The sequence below is a fragment of the Mauremys mutica genome, chromosome 5 (genome assembly GCF_020497125.1).
Source record: "Mauremys mutica isolate MM-2020 ecotype Southern chromosome 5, ASM2049712v1, whole genome shotgun sequence".
NCBI lineage: Eukaryota > Metazoa > Chordata > Testudines > Geoemydidae > Mauremys > Mauremys mutica.
In genome coordinates this window covers 41,900,692-41,928,497 of record NC_059076.1, presented here as the reverse complement: position 1 = coordinate 41,928,497, position 27,806 = coordinate 41,900,692, and the positions used below count along the sequence as shown (strand labels likewise).

Below are 27,806 nucleotides of genomic sequence, written 5' to 3'. Positions count from 1 at the left end.
ACCAGTCCCAGATCAATTCAGCATTCAAACATATTCAATAAATACAATCAAACATTTCACAGTCTGTAGATTATATACGAAACATCCACTTTTGGTATTAAAACTTCAAAACTGGTCCCCCAAGAGTCTTTTTGGCTGCACGCTATATCAAACTGAATACACATAGTCAAATGCATATGGTCAGTGCAGAATGTGGTTTTGACTGAATCATGCAGACTGGCATAGAAGTTTTGCAATTTTGGAAATACTGAAAGTTCTGTTCTATCCTGAGCCGTGACTCTGTAGAAATGACACTGGGGGAAAGGTGGTGGCCTGGGGTTTCCATGTTCAATGTAGTGCAATGATTTCTACCTCAAACTTGCTCAGTTTGCAAGTAAAAAGATGTTTCTTTCTGTTTTTAAACTGTGTGCCCAATAGACACACCCCAGGCTCTGACAGTCAAATTTGATTCCTTCCATCTCTTGTCTCATCACCAGTAATAGAGCCTATGCCATTAGCAACATCTAATCATCATCGTCTTCAGCTTATGCCTTCAGTGACTCCTGTAAACTGCATTAGCCATCAGTGTAGCTGGAAAAAAGTGTCGCTGAAGGCATAATTTGGAGACAGTGGTGTTGCATGGGTGTCTCCATAGGCATAATTGGGCCAGCAGAGCCTCTCATGCTCGTGATGCTGCACGAGATGAAAAGAATCCAATTTGACTATCAGAGTCCAGAGTAAGAAGCAAGTTTTACTTGCAAATTGAGCAAACCTAATAGTGAAATCTCTAGATTGTAAATGTGGTGAATGCTCTCATGAGTTACATAGAAATTAATGAGTTACACTGAATATGAGCCCTAATGATATTAATTACCTACTTGACAATGTTATATTTAATTTCCTGTGAGATCCTTAAATGAAAAGTTTTACAATAAGTGCAGAGTAACATTATGGGCCTAGTTCTTGAATCCATTCTGGTTTCTTTGAACTGCTCTGTGTAAGGCCCCTGGTAAGCCATTTCACCTGACTTTGAGAATTTCCTTGTATATGAGGAAATCTCCTGAGTGGTGTATTTTACCCCAGAATTTGACATTCCTGCATGTACCCCAGAATTTGACAGTACTGCAGTCAGCAATTTTGTATGTTCAGCCACCGCCAGCTGAAAACCAAATATTGCATAGCTAGGAAAATCTTAGTCCTTTGTTAGACAAGGTCAGACAGCTGCATACTTGCAGTTTAATCAGAATGGGAGGATGGGACAGAAAGTTAACAAGCATGGAAAAGAGTGAGTGAATAGCAACCTTGGTTTTAATGCCCCTGACATATTGTTGTTATGACTAGAAAACTTTTTATAAGAGATAATGAGTAGTTTAGCTGAAATTAGGAGAATTGGTGACCCACTAGGAGTCACAATAGGTTATGTGCTTGGATGAAAGAATATGCTTTGGAGCAGTCTGAGGAAGCTTTCTTTGGGCAAGGATTGGACATCTAAATTCCCGAGCAGCTAGCCGGAAGGTCGCACCACCGGAAGGCTGACTGCTGATACCTCAAAACCATTTCTGAACTCTAGGTAAATATACTTGTTTTTAAATGCTCTAATGCTACTGTGACAGCATATGTGTGTGTGTGCTTGAGATCAAATTAGAAAGTAGTTCTAGATGAAAGCACTTTGGTTTATATCACTCTTCCATCAGATAGAAGCACTGTGTTCCTTTGATTTATTCCTGACACCACCTAGAGAGAACCAGTTAAGTTACCGCTGTTTTGGGTTCTGAGAAAACCCAGGTAATAGTGTGGACCACCATTGCAGCAGCTAGATCACCCTCTTCCCAATCCTAACAAGACATGTCTGGGCAAAATGGGGTGATCCACAGTAGCCAAACATTGCTTTGGAACTGCAGACAGCCAAATGCAATTCAGAGCAAGACTGATCCCCAGCATGACTCCTGCCAACCCAAACTGTGGTGTAATGCAAAGGAGCTTAGAGCAGATGGGCTTGAGGGAAACAAAGCTGGCTCTAAGTCTTTCTGGGCAACAGCTGAGATTCTGACTGTGTAACATATTAATGTAGTTGCAGCCTCCCTAGACCTTTTGAAGAAAAGGATTTGGGATTGACTGTAGCTCCTGGTAATTGAGAACTAACTTTCTTTGAAAAAAGCAATTTGTGTTACAAGTGGTGCTATGGGGAAATGGGAATGAAAATATCTGATTGGAGACAAGGCTCTTGCAGTGAAGCACTGTCTGAAAGTGACAGTTTAGTGTCAGTTTCAATGTGCTTGTGCTGCAAAGAGAGAATCCAAATGGGAAAAAAAATGTGGTTGAAGAAGGAGAAAGCAAACAAAGAGAAACAAAACACCTTCACTTCCCTCTGCTGCCCTCAAGCAAGCCTTGAGCCTGTCTTCTAAGAGAAGAATTCAGTCAGTAAAAATAAAAAATATTGACAAAGGGCTACATCACTTCCTCCCTATTGCTCCCTCCCATGGGGGTGGGGGGGTGGGGGGGGAAATGCAGGAGGCCACTAAAAGAGGGGAGGAAAAAAAATTTATTTTTTTTTGGCACAGATTTCCTCAAATGTAATGGTTTAGTAGCTTTGGGTTTTGGAAATTGCATCCCCTCTCAATCCCATAGTTATGACTACAGTCTTGCTTGGCTTCCTTTCCATTAAAGCAACAGTTCAGGTGTAGCCACAGAGGAAACCCTCAGGGAAGTAACAGATCTCAGCTGTATTTTCTGCCTGGATTTCCACATAAAAATCTAGCCACACAATAGACCAACTTCTCTGTGCTCCATGCCTTGAACTCTGAATCACCTGCTTTATGGCGCTCCTAGTAAATTTCACCTATGCAGAGCCAAGCAAGCTGCCAGGATAGCAGCGATAAACTTTCCATGTTGCAAAGGGAAGATCCACGCCCAGAGGGCTCCTCTAGTCACCTAAATCAGATTGAAGGGAGAAATGGTCTTCAATATAGAAGTAATGTGTTAGTTAAACCCAGACCATAGATTTGTCTTTAGGATGTTGCAGCCTGCTCACTACAGTACACCCAGGCTGCAATTGTGGCTGGTGCTTATGCAAACTGTATAGGAGGAAGGCTATTTACCTCTCTTCTGTGCATCCACATACCCAGATTGTTGTGGCTGGTTCTTATTTCTATCTCTAGGGCCAGCAGTTGTATAATCAATAATTTACTGATTAAATTACAGTTTTATAGCTGATTGGAAAATGTCAAAATATTGACATTTATACAAACAAACACACACACTAAAAGGCAAAAACAGTTTCATGGAATGTTTTTGCAGATTTGCATTTGTTTTCTATATTTTGACCAGCTCCTCATTCTTACATTGCTTTATTTTGCATGGAATAAATCCTTATTATATTGTATTGGATTACATTTGAATAGAAGTTTTGCCAGTAAATTATCTCTTTATATTTGATAATGTTAAAATTCACAGATGCACAGTCTAGACTTTCAAGAAATTCTAAAACTAGGGAAAATATTTTAATCCCAGGAGACTCAGAAATGAGATGGAATTCTCCCATTGTTCTGAAGTGCTTGTAAAAGCAAAGCATTTTTCATAAACATGGCATCAAACAGAGTTAGGGAAATATAACTGTCATGATGCCATCCTCCCCTTGCTCTCCCTGCCCAAATAGAATAGTAAATACAAAATTTCACGTTACAGAAAGCTCAAAGAGGAATAGAATTGTATGTATGCCATGGAAATAATTTAAGTGATTGTCCAAAATATATTTAATCTAGGTATCAGAATTATTTGTTTCATTTCTTAACCAAAACATAACAAGTTTGTTTTTATCTGAAGCATCACTGATAAGGAACTTAATTAGGCAGACATAATATATTAGGTATATATCTTGTTTGCCTATTGCTGACAGTTTCTTCATATTCTTGAATAGCTTTTGCTACTGTAATATTTTGCTATTCAGCATTTCTATCTACACTCCAGCTTCTCAAATTTAGCTTTAAGGACAGAATTGCAATTGGCAATAATATTATTGTTCGGTATCATTTATTATTGCCACTTTGTGCCTTGATCCTGAGAAGACCTTTGCATATGCTTAACTATATGCATCAACTTAAATGGGACTACTCACAGTATGTAAAGTTAAGCACATGTCTCTTCCTTGGTGGTGGATAAGTGCTCTTTGGGGACATCTACTTCAGCTGTGTCAGCAGCAGCAGCAGAAGGTGCCACCATGTCATTCACTGCTTGCTTACTTCTTTCCTTTGAAGCAATTTTCTGTGAGGAATCTTCATATTTCCCTGCAAAAACACATTCCTCCTCTTCCATTTTTATGTTTTGTTGTTGTTTGTTTGTTTTTTTGAGGAGTCAGGAGTATTTTTGCATGATTTTTGCTGTACAACTAGAATGAAAGTGAGAGATTCCAGAAATCCCTGCTAGGTCACTGAGCACATCACCTGACCTTCAGGTATATATTTCTATTTGAGACATTTCTAGTGCTAAATTAAGTTGTGATCATATGATTATACTGGTATTCTTACTATGAATTGCAGCACTAAGAACATTGCGCTAGAGGTTGGTTGTCCCTCCTCAAAGACACCACCTATCTCTTATTTTCTAGACAACTACAAATGTGGTTGTCATAATCTTGTATATTTAATTATAATACAGGAGAATACAGGAATCTGTAAATTCTGATTTCAAATGAAAAAGAAAAATCCAAAAAATTTTATTTGAGGTGAATTTATTTTCACCAATTGTGAATAAAACAATGTACATCACAGACCCCTCCATGGTAATAGCTGTGTAGCCGATAAGTGTATTGCTGACAACAGCTTAGTCTGAAAACCTGAGTTAAAATGAGTCAACTGAAAATGTCAGTATTTAAATACTAATGAATATTTTAAAGCTGAATGTGGCATCCCAATCTGAAATTAGGAAAACTAAGGTGAGATATGTATGCTCTGGATTTGGTATTCTCTAATGAAAAAAGAATGGGCATCCTGGAAGCTAATGTGATTGAGTTTCAAAGACACAGAAGATCTTGAGGACAGTATTTTCTATCGGTATCTCAGGATATTAGGTAAGAGATGGTGCTAAGAGCATGGAGGAAATTCAGTTTGCAGAAAACTGGATCCACAAATTACTAGAGGTTGAATCTGACAGGGAATTGGCGATAGAAAGGGTTCACATTATAGTGTCATTTCGTATCAATCTCTTCTATAATACTTATTTGAAGCCTCTCTTGGTATCCTAAAAATAACCCAGAAAGCAGCATGTACTCATGCCTCCTTAACTGGGATGCTCAGGATATCATTAGATATCTGAGAAAGGTACAGTTCAAACTATGAAGTTCCTTGATATGGGATTCTTCAACTAGCAAGGTTCTAGGTTACTGTCTCAATGAAAATATACAATCAGTAGAGCAGTCCACTTTGGCAAATGAAATTTCTCCATTGTCGCAGTAGAGTAAAGGCAGGGAATCCAGATTGAGTAGGCACTATGGAAGATGCCATATTTGTGTAAGGTGGTTTTTTTTTCCCCACTTTGGATTTTACTTACCACTGTCGGGTTTGGGTTTTTCTGGGTGGTAGATGGAAGCATTTAAAAGTGAGATTCTGGCATTGGCATTCCTAATGGGAAATTGCTATTTATTTCAAGTGTTCACAGAGAAGAGTGGTTTGCTGAAGCTGTTAGTGGTGCAGGGTTTTTAATTTCTTCATTTAACCTACTATGCACTGCCTTGTGTGCTAATAACTTGATTAAACACTGAACTGTAGTGGGTGTTTTTCCAAAAGTTTTGAGAGCTGAAAGATGAGGTTTGGTGGCAGAACATAAGTGGCCTAGGGAGGAGCCATAGTATCTGTAATGACATGGACCACTGGTCCCAGGATCCTCATTTGGTCAATGAAGATTTTATTTTATTATAGGTAACAATAAATCAAGTGCCTAAAATTACATATGTCTCTCAAAAGCACAAAATATTATCTATAAAAATACTTTAAAAGTCTCGGGCAGCTGGAGATTGACATGGCACTTGAATTTTTTTCTTCTGAACTCCATAGAGCTAATTTCAGAACAAATTAATTTTTTTAACTTTAAATAAGATCCTTGTGTAGATAATATTCACTGCCATAGATCTTATAATGACATATGACTATTCATGTGTGCATATAAAATTGGAATTAATGGAAACCAGAGAGATGAGTCAGCACTGGAGATTTATTTCTGCTTTAATACAGTATAAAGGGATCTCTGAGAAAACAGAAAAATGCCTACATGATTTATTCTCTGTTTAGGAAACCCCACTTAGCCTAGGCCTGGGTGTCTTTTAAGAACACAAAGTAGGACATATAAATAATTTGGTGTATTTTTGTTTAAAAAATAGTAATTCACAGCTTTGTTTTATCTTCCATGGGAGATTCATAGATAGTGGGGCAGGAAACTCCATGAGATTCTATTATCTCCTCTTTCCTTGGGGAAGACATGTACCCTTTTCCCCATGGAATAGGCAAGGCACAGAAGCTTGATCTCCAAAACCTGTGAATCTTGCATAGCTGTCCTGTTGTTGTTCCTATTCCTAAAGCACGGATGGCTCCCTCATTGGCTAATTCCTCCACAGTTGTGCAAACCACAGTTGCTACTGTTTAAAGAAACAACACTACCTTCCCAAATAGCTATCGATTGTACTTGTATGGCCCCCAATATTGTAGCATCTCAGTGCCTCACGATCTTTAATATATTAATGCTCACAATAGCCTTGTAAGGTTGGGATACTAGTGCTGAGGCTCTAAGGGTATGTCTACACTGAAATTAAAAACTTGTGGCTGGCTCATACCAACTGACTCAAACTCATGGAGCTCGGGCTGAGGAGTTGTTTAATTGCGGTGTAGATGTTCAGTTTTAGGCTGCAGCCTGAGATCTGGGACCTTCCCACCTCACAGGGTCTTAGAACCTGGGCTGCCTCCAGCTCAAGTCTGAACATCTACATAGTAATTAAAGAGCTCATGAGCCTGTCAGCCAGCATGGGCCACTCACAGATTTTTAATTTCAGTGTGGACATACCCAAATGATCTAAATGACTTACTCATGGCCACACAAGAAGTCTGTGGTAGAACTAGGAAGATGCATAACCTGTAGGTATCCAAGTAGGTAAGGGCACATACTGCAGAAAGGAGCTACTTCCTAGCTCAGCACCTTCTCACATTCCCCTTCAGGCCTACCTATATCCAAAGATTTCCATAAAGGAGCATCTGCTGATTCTAGAGAGTCAGGGAGCATACTGTGGAGTCATCACCTTAATATACAGCTGATAGTGCAGAACCGTTGTTAGAGGAAGCAAAAATGAGGAAAAAAAATAGAGAATACCTTTTTTAGCTCTGGAAATAATATGTTGAAATATGACATTAATTTCATCTTTAGCAGTAGAGAAGGTAACATCTTATTTCCAAGCCAAACACTATGCAGAAGTTAAATCTCAGGTTGCATGTTAGTCAAGTATTTTTAATCCAAGCAAATCAGATTGAAATTAGGATTTTCTGCTGACAAAAGAGAACCCACAACCAGAACTTGAAGCAGGACTTGGACTTGGAAATGAAGCAGGAATTATTAATGGGAAATTCTATGGCTTATACAAGAGATCAGCCTAGATGATCAAAATGATCCCTTCTGGCCTCTATTGATCTTCCAGCAGTTTGGCCATATGAGTAACTTGGTTAAAAACAAATCCATAAATCTCCATAAAGACTCGTCTATCCTAGACACCAGTTGTTTTTGTCAGAAGAGCCACTTCCATCTCCCTTACATCAATGGATTTAATGAGCTACCGCACTGAGGCAACATGAATCAATCACATTTTTTGTGTGGATACTACCACCTGCTAAAAGGATGGGTCAACAGAAGAACGCTACCAGCCTGTGACAGAGAGTGATTGAACTATTTCAGCTATTGAGCTGAAGTAGTCTCTAAGGGGAAGCTCTATAGGCGTCCCGTGGCCTGAGGGGCAGGATTTCTTTTCCCCCAATATCCCTTGTGAAAATTCCATTCCCGTCAGGTTAGAATCTGAGTCTCTGGGTTTAGCTTGGGCTGAATTAATCAGTTGGAAGAGCTGGTAGCATGACTTATCCTTGGGTGCTAGAATGCTTAGTTTGGATCATGATGAGAGAGGCCATTTAATTAAAAAGGGTTTGGGTTTGCAGGCTCCTTTTGTTAAGCAAATATCCTTATTATATTACCATCTTTCTGCCTACTTGCAGATGAATGGGATGGCTAACAATTATGTTCTGCTTTCAAAGGGGGATATGAGAAGGGTTGCTTTTGTCCCTTTACTCTTGCCATGTCCCTTGGCATTAAAACTAGAATGAGAGAAACCATCAGATGTGCCACCTTGAAAGATAAGCTAAACAAGCTTTGTATGTATCTGCTGAGTACGGCCCTACCACATTATTGGTCCATTTTGTTCAATTTCATGGTCATAGGATTTTAAAAATTGTAGATTTCATGATTTCAGCTATTTAAATGTGAAATGTCACGATATTGTAATTGTAGGGGTCTTGACCCAAAAAGAAGTTTGGGGGGGGGTCACAAGGTTATTGTAGTGGGGATTGTGATACTGCCACCCTTACTTCTGGGCTGCTGCCGCTGGCGGCAGTGCTGCCTTCAGAACTGGGCAGCTGGAGAGCAGCAGCTGCTGGCCAGGAGTCCAGCTCTGAAGGCACAGCCACCACCAGCAGAAGCACAGAAGTAAGGATGGCATGGTATGGTATTACCACCCTTACTTCTGCGCTGCTGCCTGCAGTCCCTCAGTCAGCCACTCTCCAGACACCCAGCTCTGAAGGCAGCAGCGCAGAAGTAAGAATGGCATGGTATGGTGTTGCCACTCTTACTTCTGTGCTGCTGCTGGCAGGGCACCACCTTCAGAGCTGGATACCTGGCCAACAGTTGCTACTCTCCGGCTGCCCAGATCAGAAAGTGTAGAAGTAAGGGTGGTAGTACCGTGACACCCACCCTCCAAAATAACCTTGTGGACCGCCCCCCAGCAACTCCCTTTTAGGTCAGGACCTACAATTTGAGATATGCTGATCTCCCCCATGAACTCTGTATAGTATAAAGTAAAAGCACACAAAACACCAGCTTTCACAGGGAGAGACCTATTTAACGGTCTGTGACACATTTTTCATGGTCATAAATTTGGTAGGGCCCTACTGATGAGTCTGTATCTCACTAAGCTGACTGAAAGTATCAACCATCTCTTAACTAATGAAACAACTTAAGTTCTCTTCAGTACATAGCATAAAGAGGAGAAAAATCAAAGAGGCTGCTTTGTTCTTTTTGTGTATCAGATCTGTGTTTCATGGATTCAATATTGAATGGAAACTGCAGGAGGTTGATTAGGCAACCACTACATATAAACAAATTCTATATACTTCAATGGGAATTGTTATTATATAGTGACGGCATAATAAGGCCCACTGCCCAAAATATTTAGGACTCCATTATCATTGAGATTTAGAAAGGTACCTAGTTCATGCTAGCAGAGTCTACATGGGACAGTTACAGCACAACGCTTTAGTGCATGCAAATCCTAAATCTTTAGTAAAGAGCTAAAACCTACTTCTGACACAATGCCTGTAAAAACAAAATTCAACAACAACTAAACAAACAAGTATAAATATACCAATAATTAGCAGTGCTACCTGTCTTCTCCATATGTGTCTTTTAAGATGTAAGCTCTTTGAGGAAAGAATTGTCTTCATCTTTGTTTTGTATACTGCTGAACACTTTACATTAACAATTATTGATATGAATAATTAATACATGTTTCTTGTCAGCTTGTATTCATTTGGTTCCACTATAAGCTTTGCACCTATAGACATAGTTACCAGTTAATCATATTTAACATTATTTCTACTACCAATAATGAGTGTCTCTGAAAGAACGTTGCACAGCATTAGTTATAACTAAACATTCTATGAAGTACAGCTGGGGTGTTGCTATGATAATCCTCACCCCCCACCACACCCTTCCTGGAAGGTTTTCAAACATTATGGATGGCAGAACAAACCCCTTAAGCAGAACTGACATGAATAATTCAGCTGGTACAAATTGTTCTTGATTCTTGACTTTTGTGTGACTATAATGATTTATATCAAATGAGGATCTGACCTAATTTGTATGTTTTTGTTTCTTATAGAACTACTTATTTATTGCAGAACATTTTATGTACTCAAATAAGGCAGTAGACTGATAAGATAGTAGGAAAAATTAATGTTGTTCACTAGTCTCCTATTGACAACTCCAATTAAACCTATAATAGGTTTGATCATAAACATGTTGTCAATCTTAATTCCATTTTTAAGGGACTGTAATTGCATAGTAAGACTTTGAATGAGGAAATGGGGTTGAAATGGTGATAGGATATGAAGCAAAAGTTTCTAGATCCCCAGTGGGAATGGTATGAAATTCCTCTTTTCCTACTTCTGCAGCTAGAGAGAGAGAAGAAACTCAATTAAGAAAGAATTGTGTTTCTCACATGAAAGAGTATATATAATCTCCAGAAATTAGTTATGCTTTTTGCTTTCTCTCTCTCAGCCCTTGAAATCCTTCTGCTTGAAGGTCAGTATGAGCATGTTATCTGCTACCTGTCCTTATGAGAGAAATTATGAGACTCAATTTGATGCCAGAATGTTTTATTAATAGACTTTTCAGTAGCATTTCTCACCACAGATATGAACACTTGACAGTTATTAGTGAATTATTTTCACAACTCCTCTGCGAAATAGGGATGAACTACTATTATCCCTATTTTACAGTTGCAGAACTGAGGCACAGAGAAATTTGGGGGGCTGCTCTGCAGCCCATTGAAGTCCAATAGAAAATCTGCCATTGACTTCAATGGGCTTTGGAGCAGGCTCCACACAGGGAGTCTGTAGTAGACACAGACATCAAACTCAGATCCCTTGAATTACTGCCCAGTATCTTAACCTAGAGGTATATCTACACTACAGGTACTATTAGTGGCAGTTGCAGCACTTCAACTACACTGCTGTAGCACTGTAGTTTAGACAGTATAGCAACAGAAGGTTGTTTTTTCCCCATTGCTGTAGTAAATCCTCCCCTTTGAGAGGTGATAAGTAAATAAATGCAAGAATTTGTCTGTCAACCTAGCTGCATCTACTGTGGAGACACTTCTTATCAAACTGTCTGTACTGGGCTATCTTGATTATCACTTCAAAAGTTTTTTTTCTCTTACCAACTCTGAGAGGCCAATTAAGTAAGACAACTCCCACCTTTTCATGCTCTCTGTATGTGTATATATATCTCCTCAATATATGTTTCATTCTATGCATCTGAAGAAGTGGGCTGTAGCCCACGAAAGCTTATGCTCAAATAAATGTGTTAGTCTCTAAGGTGCCACAAGTACTCCTGGTCTTTTTGTGGAGATTAGGTTGACCTAAGATGCAAAGGTGTGAAATTTTTCACAGCCCAAGGTAATGTAGGATGACCTAAGTTTTAGGAGTATAAGAAGATTATGTTCACCCCGGGATATGTTGCAGCTCCTCAGGAGGTGGCTATACAGTGCTTCCAGCCTGCAAAAACTACTCCATGGAGCAGACATTTTATTTTAGCCTGTTTAGTTTCCTAGGATGCCCTGTGTGCTCCTAGCCCACTTCAGGGTATCAGTCCAAAAACTTGTCCTGTCAAAGATTTGAGGCATGTGACACTATTTTTCAGAATGGTTACTTTGTAGCCTGACTAAAACAGCTCCACTGCTCAAAATTTGTTTTAGCCAAGAGCCAGGTAAAAATTACTGTATACAAACATCTTTTGTCAAACTCCATGCTAGGATCAGAGGCCACTCAAGACAATCTGGCACCTTAGACCAAATTTCAGATTTTAGAGATTCGCTCTTCCAAATATGCACTGCTGCTTCCATGGCAGTAACAAAACCACAAGGAGTGTTAGATGTTGAAGACAACTTGGTGGCAGCCTACAGGAGAGCTTTCAGGACAATAATCAAATATCACCTTTGGGGTTTTCTCTTGGGGCTTAACAGACATACAGCAGTTGCACTAGCTTAACTAAAGGAGTGGTGTTGCACTGAACTACTTCAATTGTTGCAACATGTGTGTGTATGTTTAAATCTGGCTTGCATCAGTGGCTTGCCCCTGTTAGCTGTTTGACAAGCTAAGCCCCTCTATACTTGGTTTAAGTTGATGTATGAGTGTCCACATACAAAGTTGAACCAGTTTAATTTAATCAATGCAGTCTCATACATTTTAGTCAAGATGATACAACTGTGTTGTAGACCCGGACTGGGGGCACATCTACTAGGGTGACCAGATGTCCCGATTTTATAGGGACAGTCCTGATTTTTGGGTCTTTTTCTTATATAAGCTCCTATTACCCCCCACCCCCTGTCCCGATTTTTCACATTTGCTGTCTGGTCACCCTAACATCTACATTGGCATAGTTACAGCACCAGCAGTTACAGTGCCACTCAGAGATCACAGAAGGAAAACGGCTATTGTGTGTTCACATTGACAGCTGCATGAGCAATAGCATGTTCACACTTCTGGCACTTGCAGCGCTATTTGGAGCAGTGCACTCTGAGCAGCTATTCCACAGAGCACCTCTTTCTCTTTTGCTGCTAAGACTTGTGGGAATGTGGAGCAGTTTCCTGCACATCCTGGGTCCAGTCACAATGCCCCATGATGCATTGCTTTGCATCACAGCAATCCCTGTGCTTCCATCCGCATTTGGCGCCATCTTTCAATGGTTTGTGTACTGCGTGCTCTGCCTCTTCGGGCTGCAGGAATGGATCCCGAACCACTGACCAGTATGCTGCTGGCTCTGACCAACACGTCACGAGTGGCAGTGGAATTATTCCTTAAACTGCAAAGGCAAGAGGAGTGCGACATTGATCTCACCACACAAAGTAGCTATGACATTAGATTGCTTGTGGCATTCATGGAGGTGTTGACCACAGTAGAACACCACTTTTGGGCTCGGGAAACAAGCATTGAGTGGTGGGATCACATCGTGATGCACGTCTGGGATGACGAGCGATGGCTTCAGAATTTTCGCATGAGGAAAGCCACATTCATGGGACTGTGTGATGAGCTCTCCCCAGCCCTGTGGCACAAGGACACGAGAATGAGAGCTGCCCTGTTGCTGGAGAATTTACTGAAGTATCTACCTTTTCCCAGAACAGTGTTATAGAATCAAAGTTTATGAATAAACTGAGAATAAACTAGTGCAGTGATGTCTTTCTTAGAACCTGAAACAATATATCTGAGAAGTGTGAACTGTCTTTCTTATGTGATATTGACTCTGAGACTTAAAGATGCAAATTTCATTGTTGTGTTAACTATTTCAGTGCTGTCATTTTAATACTCAATTAAGGTGCTTGTTCTACAAATGCAAACTGCCTCTCATACCTTTGCAAAATGCTCAACTGTCTCATATCCAGATGCCAAATCCTCCTGCTTCCCTCAATAATTTATATTATTTATTTAAGTATTTTCAATACTAATGACTGCAGCACATTGAAAATTACAAATTTAGGAGTAACAAACTATTTAATTAACTATTACATTAATTGGAACTGTCCATATTAATTAATAGTTACACATAGTTACAAACTATTTAATGCCAATTTGAATAGCACAAAGAATATTATCCTTATATTATTCATAGTAATCTTTAATTTAATGGAAATGTTTTTTGTTTTTTTTAATCTGAAACTACTGCAGAAAGTTAAGTCTTGGTGCAAAACTTAGGTCCAGCTTGATGCAGAGCCCATGAGGTCTTGATTTTGGTCCAGGGGCAGGAGGTGATCATTGATGAATGAGACCAGAGCATTCTCAATGATATTCGCAGGTTTAAAGTTGCTTTGAAGAAAGATATATATAAATCTAGGAGCTACCTCAATTGCTTTTCTGCCTTCTTCTCTACTTCATTACTAGTCCAGTGTCACCCCTAAGTCTGTATCAGCATTACTGCGTTCTATTATTCACCCTCCCATTGTATATCTGTGTTTTGGATTAATACCTTGCCCCTCCAATAGATACATTTGTATCTTTCATAAGGTTAAAGAATCACACAGTGTTCCCACTAACTTTCTGATATAATACAATGAGCATTTTTCCAGCTTCTAGAGTTTTCTTTCTGATTTAATTTCTGCCTTTTTCTCCTGATCAACATGATGCTTGTGGCTAAGGTACTTTTGTTGCTAATTCTCTTTCTATCATTATACTCTCAAGAGCCCTCTACCCCTAAAACAAGCATGCTTTCCACTTAAAAAAACAACCACCTTACTACTCAAGTCCAGCCACCAATTAAAAAAACTGACAACTATGTAAGACAGGTCTGTTGAAACATAACTAGTATTGAAATCCATGCATGCTAGACTTATTTTCTGCTAAAATCTATCAGGAGCATCTACAGTATCAATAAATAACATCCAGTAAAATAGTAGAACTGCAGCTGATACTGCCAAAGCTTTAATGCTCCATTTATATTTTTCCTTACAAATATGTCATATTTTTTTGCTGTTTTACCTGTAATGTAGAGAAAAATGTGTAATTTTAGAATATTTACATAGTCATGAGTAGTGCAGAAACAAAGACAAAGCCTTCATGAATTGGAAAAGCATTAGATTAATTGCAGGCCCTATCTCACTTAGTTACACATTAATCTTGAATCACTACTTCACTCTTCCAGATGACTGAAGGCTCTCCATTATTCAGGGGACATCTTTAGCTGTCTCTCTTGGTAGCAGCAAATGACATTTATAGGTTTCTGCTAAGAAGCTGTCTAAATCTGAAAGCAAATGGTGCAACAGCACCATGACAGATCCAGAAGATCCTTGGGAAGTGCCTAATCAATCACATAGGTGTGAGAAGAATGCATGATCTCTGAATTTGCTTCCAACAAAATATATTCATATGTAACATCCTCATAGGCCAAATTTTGATGTCACTTGCACCACAGATATAACTCAATTTAATTTGACGAAGTTAATCTAAATTTACACTGGTATAAATGGTATCAGATTATGGCCAGTGTCTCCACATGGTAGTCTACATTCTGTCATTCCTAGGACTCAAATAAACAGCTAACAAGGAACTACCCTTCCAGTCTGATGGATCTATCCATCTAAAGGCCGTGAATAATATTGTATGTGTGGGTGCATGCACCAACATGTATACTCTTCACTTTCTTTTAAAAAGGTTGGTCCCACTTCCTTTTCAGTTGGTGCTTTTCAGCACTTTCAAAAGTTACATGAATTGTCTCTGCCTAAAACACAGACATACTGACAGAAAGAACCGTCTGAAAGGGGTTGGGGTGGGGGGCACTGTATCGAGCTGCTGCTGTAGGGCTTGAGAGCAGAGAAATAGTTTTTCTCTTTTTCCCCATCAGTGTGTCCTGGTTTAATTGTTGGGTCCGGGTGAGATGCATTGCAAATCATGTTGAATAGAAAACTGAATCATTCAAGCTGGCTAAGTCTTTTAAATGGGCTCCATGAAGAAAGGGTCCCAAAGATACACCTTGTATATTTTAGTGGGACTGAATTAACAAATTATTAACTACTTTATTATTTCTACTGTGGTAGCCCCAATAATAATTTTTTGAGCTGATTAGTGTAGAGCTGGTCAACATGGTTTGAATTTTTCAAATGTCAACAATTTTTTTCAGGGTTTTCGGGTAGGGTGTAGTTAAAATTTCTTCCATATTTTGACCTGCGTACAGAGCTGGCCACTTTTATTTTAAATTCAAACATTTCATAATTTTTTTCACCATTTTTAAACCTGCTGTAAGTTAGTGTAAATGTGTATGTACCTCTCCTTTCTATTGGATGGATTCAAAACTACTAAACTTTTAGTCATAGGTCCCTAATGCCAGCAGCTAATGGAGATTTTCCCTGTATTACAAGCGCTATGTTTCTGGAGCAGCAGGACCAGGGTTGTATCATCACTACTGCCATGAAGTTCCAAATGGCCATAGGGCCTGATTGAAGTCAATATAAAGGGTCATATTGACGTCAGTAGATTTTGGATCAGGGCTTTAGTGTGCTGAATAGTGACCTCTGTTAAGAATTAGGTGGCTGTAGATTTGCTACAGTATCTTTTGTATACTCCTATTCAGTAATGAAACTTCAAACTGCTTGTAATTTGTTTTGTCTCATTATAGCTAACTATTTTGTATCTTAGCCATTACTCTTGGTTTTCAGTAAATGAGCAGATTTTACATTTTTATTTGATTATTTTAATCTATTTGCAATATGAATACAGTTGTGTGGGGTTTTTTTGTTTTGTTTTGTTTTTCAGATATTGCCATTGGAAATCTGGATTCTTCTTCTAAGTTACCTGTTTAATTTCTACCTGATATAGTAATGGATATAGTAATGATCACAACATCATATAGCGAGCTTAGAGATTGTACTATGCCATGCATAGTTAGCATACAGCTAACTGAAAATGAGGACTTATGGATAATATATCAAATTCACTTTAACAAACATCAGTTACTTACTGCAATGGTTACATGAGCTGTTAAGGATTGCTTTCAAAACATGTCCTTCCTCCCTCAAAACACAGGTAATTATCAAGACAGGCAGGGTGAAAGTCCTAAACCATTAACTCTGTGGTCAGATTTCCTAGACCGGTGGTTTTCAAACTTTTTTTCATTTACAGACCCCTACAAACTTTTGAATGGACTTGCGGACCCCTTTGGAAATATCAGGCATAGTCTGCAGACTGTAGGAGTCCACATACCACAGGTTGGAAATCACTATCGTAGACATGTTTGAAGACTGATTGGTCTTTTGGCCTTATTTTGTATGACAAGCATTGTTGTTTCTGTTTAGTATTTGTGCAATGGATACAAGCAAGAAATAGAAGTTTCTAAAACTTTCCCAAAAATGGAATGTGGAGACATCAAGATTTTTATTGTACTGTCTACCTGAAATGAAAAGAGATCAACCCATTGGTGGATCTAGAACTGATCCTGTGGTCCTGGTGTTGGTGGATAACCAGTATTCACAGCTGGGACAGGACATTATTATAATCCTAGAATCCAGTAGATTTCAGTATAACATGGAAACTGCAACTGGCAAAGGTAACATTCCAAGTCTTATCAGTAAAGGAAAGGAGAAATATGCACTATTTATGGAAAATATTTTAATATATGTAAATATGGATCTATTGCACTGAGACATTTTGGACAGATAGTATGTGGATTACAGTGTTGGCATGGCTGGTTTTCATAAAGCCAATGAGGACATTTTGCTTAGTGCCCACGTAAAAGGCTTTCCCTTGCACCTGTATAACAATTTAAGCCTTAAGGACTGTTGTGTAAACCACTATTCTCCTTTACTTCATATTACCAAAGCTTCAGAAATTGTAACGGGTCCACTGGCTGGAAAAGACTGGACAATTTTCCAGATTAACCATTTCCCATTAATCAATCTTACTAGCTCAAATAAAATCACCAGGACAAGTCCCACAAGGCATTTCCAGAGTTATTTTACATGCAACTGTTGTTTGAGATTTGGGACTTCATGATGGGATTCAGTGAATTGTCTTTGGCAACAACTTGAACTTTTGGCTGCACAAGCTGATCTTTATAGATGCTGTCTCTTTCCTGTCAGGGAAAAAGCTCACATTGTCCTTTGATGGTACATCCTTGAGAACATAGATGACATCTTTTTTGGGAAGGAGGCTATGAGGATATATGTCAAGGATGTGATGGTAAGAGAGAGAATTTATTAAAGAGTATAACCTTTATTGCTATGGCTTATAAAGTAATTACATTTTACTGCAAAAAATATAGTGCTAAGCAGTGATTGTGAACTATGAACTATACATACAATGACTACCTCTAGCAGTAATGCCAAGGGCACAGATCCTCAGCTTCATGTTTGTCTATTTAGGTCAGCTGAGGATCTGGCCCTTGCTTACCTAGCTGTATCTAGAATTTAAGAAGCCACACATCATTGCTTACTTTCTGTTTCTGTACATACAGTTAAGTTTCTGATAAATTGTAATGTTCAAAATTCTGTATTCTTACTATCACCAGAATAAATTAATCTATGCAATTTAAATCCTGTTGAAATAAATGTTTTTTTTTCTCCTCTGACTTCAATAAAAGCAAGATTGGAACTGTCCATATTAATGTTACATATATTTAACAAATTACATAAACTAAAAATGTTGAGCATAAATAGATAAACATTGTACTCAGGTTGATATTCATTCAGTATAAAGATCGCATAGAGCCTAGAGATAATATAATTGAAGCATTGCTATTAGGTTTTAAAAAAAATTGCAGTGAAAATATAAGAACATTTGTTGTGCCGAGTTCTCATAAGTTAATGACAGCTTCACTTATGTAAAAAGATGTGCACATTTTACAGTAGTTTGCTAAAAATAACAATGAGGTAACATTTTCAATTTTATTCAGATTAAGATCATATATATGCACCTTGAAATTCTCACATTAGTTAATTTTAACAAAATTAACATTACTCAGGAACCAACCTTCAGCCTTTACCCATGTAAGTAATCCTTACTCAAACAATAAATAATGGGACTTTTCAAGGACTAATCATGTGAAAATTGGGCTTCTTACATGGATATGAATTACTCGTGAAAAATATCAACTTAATCCTTCTTTGTTAATTTGTTTTCTGACAACCATTTTATTAACACAGCTAGTTATTTGTGCAGTGCTAACAGTGGGCAGATTCCTTCCTAGGTGATCAGTTTATTCCCCAAAACTTAATATGAATCAAATCATGTGACTAGGGACAGGAAGAAGTGTGAGTTGGAAAAGATCAGAAGTTATTTTTCCACCTTGAGAAGTAGACTCAGTCCTTGTGTTAGCACGTGTCAGGTACATTTTTCAAGCCCTGGCTATTAAGAAAATCTCTTCAGAAAGGCCTTGTCCTATCTGTCTTTCCTCTTTTTGGTCCTTTGGAGATAACTGCCAAAAACATTGATAGTTATTTTTAAGATTATAAAGCAGCTCAAACACTGACTACTTCAACAGAACCAATTCCTGTGAGTAGAAGTGTCAGCTTTTGAAGAATTTTATAAAGTATTTTCAGCAAATCAGTTTTCCCTCTGCCAGGCAAAAAGAAGCCTACGGATACTGAGTACCTCATTGCTGCATGTGAGTTTGGGGACCAAGGAACTTATCTTGAATGGGCAGGACCCTGCACTGTTTCAGAGCCTCTTTGACTCTATTAAGGCTGCATCCAAGGGTAAGGTCCGACTTGCAGTCTTGGGGCCTTAGAACGTGACATGTCCTAGCAGAACCTTTTGTCATGAGCCATGCCCAGGTATAGCTTGTTAGGTTTGGACATCTGGGGTGAAATTTTCCACTGAAGTCAATGGCAAAACTCCAGTAGGAGTGCAGGATGTCAACCTTCATATTCAGTAAAGATATTCTTTACATTGGATGCTGTGGCACCTTATAGACTAACAGACGTTTAAAACGTCTGTTAGTCTATAAGGTGCCACAGGATTCTTTGCTGCTTCTACAGAACCAGACTAACACGGCTACCCCTCTGATACTTTACATTGGATGTCTCCTCAAACAGTATTTTAAAGTAGTGTTGTTGCTATACCACATAGAGATATGTACAGCAAAAATCTAATATTTGAACTACAAAAATGAATTTAATGATGAGAACGAAACAATATTTAAGGCTTTCTGTATCAGTACTCTTACTATCTGTTTGTTCCTCAAATTAGCCTTTAATGTTTGTGTGCATGTTTGGCCTTATCTGCATTGTGCACTAGCACTGGTTTTGCTATAGAACCGATGGCCAGGTTGTCTAAATGCTGAACTCGCTAGGCCTCCCAGACTGATGATCTAGTCCTAAAAACTCAATTTATACATAAGCTCTGCATTCATATGAGCTGCAAAAATTACAGATAACAGACAAAATGTTCAAGAATAAGAGCCTAAAATTAGGGGCCTAAGTCTATATTCAGGCATCAAAAGACTGGATTGTTCAAAATGCTTAAGTGATTTAGGAGCACACATTGAATTCAATAGGACTTGTGCAACTAAATAATTTAGGCACTTTTTAAAATGTCATTTTTAGCTGTTTAAATATGGATTTAGGTGCCTAGTTTAAGGCTCCGGCTCTTGAAAATTGTGGCCCTTTTCTTCAAACCTGTATGACTCATGCCCTAATATTTTGATTGTGCTGTAGTTTCTCATTACTATTTACTAGATGCATATGTTCATCAGAGAGAGCCACTCAAGAATGGAAAAATCATGAAAGGGACTCTTTGGGTTTCCATAGATCTCTTGTTAAAAATCTGCCACCATGCTGAAGAGAAGTTTTGGATGTTTTTTCTTGCCTGTCATGTAATTGACCCTTCTCTGTGGACTGTTAAATTATCCTGGAGATTATAAATATACAGAGAGAGAAAATATTCCCTCCCTCCCCTCCAAAAAAAGCAGTTTTGTTGCCTTTATAGTGGACCAGATTGTGCCAGATGGTAGAAACTTTAAAAGACATTGCTGGAGGAGAAAAGCCCCAGATCCTCCTAAAAGGTCTTTTCCTTCTCTTTAAGTTACATATGTTGAACACTCTGCCATATTGTCAGTTTTTTCAGCATGTTTTTCAGCAAAAAACACTCTCAGTAAAAAGAGCAGCTTCATATGTTTGTTTGCCCAGTAATATTGCCTCCTTCCTTGGTTCTCCTCTTCTCTACAAGCACATGCATCAGATTACATTGGTTTGTAACAAGCTAAGGACGAAAACATTTGTTAAAATACTAGCAGCATATCACCATTGTGATCTTTCCCTACTCCCACTTGTGGAGCTAGAAGTTTAGTTCCAGAGCCTTCTGTGGTGAATATTTTCCAAGATGGTTTGCTAGCTTTCCTGGTGTATTCAGCTGCCAAAACACCATGTTAGTTTTCCAAAATGAAAACAACCAGTAGTTGGTTGAAGAAGTTCCTTCTTTTTGTTCAAGGGCAATAAGATTGCTTGATCAGAGATTTTTTTTTTTTTACAAAAAGAACAGGAGTATTTGTGGCACCTTCAAGACTAACAAATTTATTTTAGCATGAGCTTTCGTGAGCTATATCTCATTTCTTCGGATGCATAGAATGGAACACACAGACAGGAGAAATTTATACATACAGAGAACATGAAAAGGTGGAAGTATGCATACCAACAGGAAGAGTCTAATCAATTGAGATGAGCTATCGTCAGCAGGAGGAAAAAAACTTTTTGAAGTGATAATTAAGATGGCCCATAGAAGGTGTGAGGAGAACTTAACATAGGGAAATAGATTCAATTAGTGTAATGACCCAACCATTCCCAGTCTCTGTTTAGGCCACAGTTAATTGTGTCTAGTTTGCATATTAATTCAAGTTCAGCAGTTTCTCTTTGGAGTCTGTTTTTGAAGTTTTTTTGTTGCAAAATTGCCACCTTCAAGTCTGTCACTGAGTGGTTAGAGAGGTTGAAGTGTTCTCCCACTGGTTTTTGAATGTTATGATTCCTGATGTCAGATTTGTGTCCATTTATTCTTTTGCGTAGAGACTGTACAGTTTGTCCAATGTACATGGCAGAGGGGCATTGCTGGCACATGATGGCATATATCACGTTGGTAGATGTGCAGGTGTACGAGCCCCTGATGGCGTGTCTGATGTGATTAGGTCCTATGATGGTGTCACTTGAATGGATATGTGGACAGAGCTGGCATTGGGCTTTGTTGCAAGGATAGGTTCCTGGGTTAGTGTTTATGTTGTATGGTGTGCGGTTGCTGGTGAGTATTTGCTTTTTACAGTGTTGTTGAATATTATAAGGTTATCTGCACCTGTTCAGCAGCTAGCTAAGCAGCCTCCTGTGGAAGGAGTTCCATAGGATGTCCTTTAAAACCTCACCCTTTGGAGCCAGGTAGTGAGAAATAGATGGTGCTATAATAAAGTTGGTAATATTGGTCTATGTAGAGAAATAGAGAAGTCATTACAGATAGCCTTATAAAGAAGCTAACACATTTTATTAACACGTATAAATTAAAAAAAAACACAGGATGGAATCTGACAAGATATGTGAAATTACTTTTTGTCATTTTAATTAATTTGCACCCATGTCTGGTAGATAATTTCATGCCACAAATAATTGATCAGGGACTGAAGTAGAAATGAACAATTCAGGCTGTGGTTTAAAGGGAATTAATTCTTAATTAAGTTCGCTTACTTTGGATTTTCATCTTTAGGGAAAATCAGCTGCTAAGCATTTGAGATATCTTCACTTAATTTAATATGAGGAAAAGCTTTCATGAGAGATTTAAGGCACTTTGCACATTAAGTAGATCAGGATGAAGTACCTGAATCAAAGGTCAGGCACAGAATTCATGTTGACATTTAGGGGTGTAGTATATTACACTTTTCAATATTACAGAATCACCACTGGATTGGGTCGATCTCAATTTATGCCAAGGAGTGAAGTAAAGCTGTGAAGACCAGAAGTCTGTGTTTGTAAAGGAAGACATGAATTAGCCCAAAAGAGATTTTTGTGTGTGAAGAACTGCTCTTTGGTGTTTTCCTTATATATTTCTATTCAGAATTTCCAGAAAGTGTAAATCAATTTTTGTCTTTCAAATACAATATGCAGGTATTTATTTTAATTTTTTTTTTACTGGCACTTTAGACATTGCTCAGATAAGTATTACTTCCTTAAATTCTGCATTCAGACTTATACTTATTCACTGTCACTTGTTAACAAATGGATTTTTGTGCTAATTTTCAGACCTACTTTACAACACAGTGGCATCCCTTTGGCCAGATCAGAGTCTTGCAGGTTGTTTCTGTTAGGGAAGTTAATGATGGAGTTGGATATCTCTGATGCAATCCTTTTATTTACAAAAAATGTACAAGACGCTTTTTCCCTGAACACAAGAATCAAACAGAAGGAGAAAGTTTCTTTGCTCACAGCTCCACGCCATTTTTAGACAGCACTCAGCCCTAAAAGTTCTGTTTCTAGGCTTTTCTCAGGGCCATGCTCCTGCACATAGGTGCTGACTCTGAGAAAAATTAGTGGGTGCTTAGCACCCACCAGCAGCCATGCTCCTCTCCCTCCCCCCACTCCTGCCCACTGGCAGCCCCTGCTGATCAACTTCTCCCCCACCCTCCCAGCACCTCCTGAGCACAGCAGAGCAGCTGTTCAGCGACATGCAGGAGGTGCTGGGAGGGATGAGGAGGAGCAGGGATGGGGCACACTCAGGTCAGGGGGAAGAATGAGGTAGGGCGAGGGTGGAGTAGGGCCAGGAAGAGGCAGGGTGGGGGTGAGTTCTTGCGGGGAAGGGGTAGAGTGGGGACGGGGCCTGGGGATGAGTAGGGGTTGAGCATCCCTGGGGAAAGCCGGCGTCTGTGATCTAGCACTTATTCAGCAAAATATATAGCCAGCAAAACCCCTTCACCCATTTGCCTTGCATGGGCCATTGTTTTGGGAGGTGAGCTGCCCATGTTCTGGGGTGGAGGTTCCTATTGTTTCAGCTATCTAGTTATGTAAAGGAGCTTAATGGCGTCTCACAACTATTTTAAATGAAAGGCGGTGGTTCTATCTCTGTTTCAAAGAGGTTTAACCCAACCATAAAAATGGAAAAAGACTATCTAAAAATGAATATGAATGGAGGTTTAGATATGTATTTCAAGTAATTGCAGCATTTTCTAATGATACATTTCAGAATTTATTTTAAGCTATAAATATATAGATCTCTAAAAATCTAGTAGCATCAGCCAAGGTGAAAAAAAGAAGTACATTGACGGATTTACACAGGTTTTAATGTGTTAATTATGGACCATATTTTTAAATGTATTTAGGTGCCTAAAAATTTAGATAGACTTGCTAAATCGACCCCCACTGCATCGATTGCAGCAGCGTCGATCCCCAGCAACTGTAGATATGGCCAAGTGTCTATGGTGCTTACCTTCCACCCTGAGGAATCCCTTTGCAGAAGTCCCCACTATTCAGCTGAAATGGCATAGGTATATTAACATTGTTGCATGCACGGAGGTTGGAGGTTGGTATTGTCCCTTGTGGTTTTTCTGTCCTGATATACTCTCCAGCACAAGGAGAGGGTCGTGATATCATTGATTCTGTCTGCTGTGCCCTCCCCCTCTTGCTCTCTCAGCTCTCTCTAGACCACAAATTTATAAAATTAAGTGTGCAACATGATTAATTTCTTAAAGAGTTTGCAGAGATCAGGAACTGGGGCAGTCCTGCCAACTTTTGATTTTATTGCATGTGTCTTGAAGTTATGTAATTAAAAAAAAAAACCCTGTGAATCATTTAAAGCAGGGGTAGGCAACCTATGGCACGTGTTCCAAAGGCAGCACACGAGCTGATTTTCAGTGGCACTCACACTGCCTGGGTCCTGGCCACCAGTCCAGGGAGCTCTGCATTTTAATTTAATTTTAAATGAAGCTTCCTAAACATTTAAAAAAATCTTATTTACTTTACATACAACAATAGTTTAGTTATATATTATAGACTTATAGAAATAGATCTTCTAAAAACGTTAACATGTATTATTGGCACACAAAACCTTAAATTAGAGTGAATAAATGAAGACTCGGCACACCACATCTGAAAGGTTGCCGACCCTTGATCTAAAGTATGCTTCTAGCCCTCTTGGTTGTGAAGGAAGGCTGGGAAATGTGAATCCTAAAGACTCAAAAGACAGAAGGCAAATAAAAAGACCCAAACTCTATTATTTTTAAAAATCTTATGATTTTAAGCTAATCTCATGATTTTTTGGGCATCACTCAATTTCTTAACTCTTGGGGACACAAAGAGAAGTTTAAGGAGTCTGAAGTTGGAGATGTTTCTTTGGCACTTCCTGGATAAAAGGACATTTTCTCATTGCCACCAAATGTGTTCTTATAAGTAGAAGGCATTGAATGAAATTATTTCAATAGATACAAAAGCAATTTTAAAAACTTCTTAGAAAAAGCACTCTTTTTCATGCTGTTCCTTTCCAGGCTGCAAGGCAGTTGCAAAATAAATAATTTAAGAAGGAAAAACAAACGAGAATAATAATATACCATCCTTTCTTTCACCATATGAGAGTGGGCCATTTTAGTTTTCATGTTCTCCCCTTGACTGACAAAGAAAGTTCTTGTATTTTCCTTGGAGCTTATCAGCCTATTTAATGACTCCAGCTAGAGGTAGTTTAGCCTTTAATTAAAATACAATTTTCAGTTTTTTTAGTACGTTAATGAGACAGCAAAAATGAATTCATTGAGAGAGGAATGGATATCTAGACCTTACAGCAGTGAAAGTTAGAGGCTCATTAGCAGCTAATTATGCAAAACACAGTAGATAAATAAACCTGTTATGGTGTAAAAAAGCCTCAGTGCATTACCTAATGACATAAAATGTTTACAGTCTGTATTGGGTAAGATATAATGTCTTACTGAAATTATTAATGACATATTTAACAGTAACACAGCTTGAATCACAATTACTTTACAGGTACAAGCTTGAAGGCAAGGAAACATAACCACAAATTATAGTTGCTGGTTCTGTGGTCAGTATGACCATCTCAGAAATCTTAGGAGGAACTTGTATGTTTTATGTATAGCAACAGTCAATTTCTGAATAGGGCAGAGTTTAACATTTGGTATTATAGCCAAGATTTTCAAAAGTGACTAGTGATTTTGGAGCTAGATCTACAGAGGTAGTTAGGTGCGTTTTGCCACTTTAGGCATATAAGTTCAAAATTTAAATCCTCAAAAGCCCCACTCATGTGCCGCGTAACCTTCCCAAGCCTCCTAAGGGATTTCATCAGTGGAAAATTAGTTATTATTTATTTATTTATTATTACATGCGGACAGTCCTCACACCCAGGCCTAAAACTAAGCCCAGTTATGATCCTCAAACTAGGTGTCGCCCTGCCCATTTTGCCTGTAGGGTCCAATCCAGTAGCCAATCTACTGAGACCACCTAACAGACTGGGCCCCATACAAAATGCCACCAATGCTGGAGGACAAAGTGTTGGTGGTACCCATTCCACCTTATAACTTTTAGCCCAGTGATTAGAGCACTCACTCAGGATGTGGGAGACACAGTATCTGTTTCCCCCTCTGGCTGGTGGGAAGCAGGGATTTGAACTCATCTCCCACAGGACTATAGAATCATTCCCACTCTCTCTCTGCTTTAATGCATATTTAATTATTTATTTATTCAAAGTGGAATGGCCTCAACAGAACAGATTGAGAGAGCCCCACATTAAAATATCCCATAGTCCACTGGGAGGTGGGAAACTCCAGTTCAAATTTTTTCTCCTCAATAGGCAGAGGGGGAAATTAGATAAGGGTCTCCTATAACCTGAGTGAATGTTCTAACCACTGGGCTAAAGGTGATCAGGGAGGAGTTGTCATTGTCATCCTCCTCAGCCATTTTGTGTAGAGTTAGGCAGGTGCCTGCATTGTTCTTCCAAGAAATGGTAAGGTGCCTCTATACCTGGAGAGGGCACCTAATTCTCCCCATGCATTGTATCATGAGCATAGCGACCTAACTCATGGCTGTGGATTCCACGAGGTGGTACAGTGCCTAGAAATTAGGTGTTTCAGTGTTTGCTGAATCTAGCCCATGAAGCTGTTTTTGGGTCCAAGTTGATATATCTTAAAAGATCCTGATTGTCTGAAAGTACTGAGCAGCCACTCTCTGAAAACCAAGCCCAGGTGTCTCAAGTTTGGCACCCCAAATCACTAGTTACTTTTGAAAATCTTGCCCACATGTGACTTAGAAAAAAAAGTGGTTCAGTAGATATAAATGGCCATAAAAGTGTACACAACCAAGACTGAAATGTACACAAAACACAAAGTTGTTAAAGGTAATTATTAAATTACAAAGGCACGCAGATGCTTGAGGAAGATATAGTTGAAACAATGGTTTCATAGTGGGTTCAACAACATCCTTGGTAAAACAAAAACTAAAGATTTTTTTTTTACTGCCAAGCAGACAAGTGGGAGACCTAATAATAATAATTAGGAAGAAACAAGATTATGGAAGTCCCATTAAGATTAAGGATATAAACTACAATATTAAAATATGAGGACGTAGATATAGTACAATGAGAAACAGTCTCAGTACTAGTGAAGGTATGACAGAAGGAAGATATTAAATTTAGGGAAACAAATAATATACTGAATGTGGAGTTGCTCTAGCACATCACAGTTAATTTGGATATAAGTAGGAAAAATATTGCGGGGGGAGGGAAAAGAGAGGGTGAGAAGGGAGATGAGAGGTTTATGCAAATAGAAAAGGCCTGTAAAATGACTTGACCATTAGTCATGATGATTCCAATTACCATTATATTGACTAGGAACCACAGAATAAATTAGATGTTTAAAAATACAAAAAGAGCTATTCCATTGCTCAATTTGTTCAGAGTCAACAAGCTCAGAGCCTGTTCCAGAAATTTGTTTTTGGTGTGAGTACCAGGATAGAAGCAAATGAAGGTCTTGTTATGGGTACGTAAACTGAACTGCTTTTTAGCTGTTCTGTGTTTTATTTTTCACCTGTAACATTTGGTTGTCTTGTCTATAGGCATTTTTTGTGCCACAGAGTAAGTCTTCCATTCTTTATTGAGTCCATTCATTTTTCTGAGAAGCACTGCATGCTGGATAAATAAAAAAAAGGAGACCAGAACAGCCTCAGTTGTAGGCTACAGCTAGGAAATAGTAGAAGTTTTGTTATCTTGTTTCTGTACATAAGATAAATGCTTTATTAGGAACTTAAGATCACTCTTGCTGATCAGTAAGATATCATATTTTTATGCTATATCCTATGGCATTCTCCAGCA

General features: G+C 38.7%; 1 pseudogene; it reads left to right on the top strand.

Annotated features, from left to right (window-relative positions):
- The window catches only part of LOC123371213, a 106,226-nt pseudogene that overhangs the window by 39,082 nt on the left and 39,338 nt on the right, over positions 1-27,806 (top strand).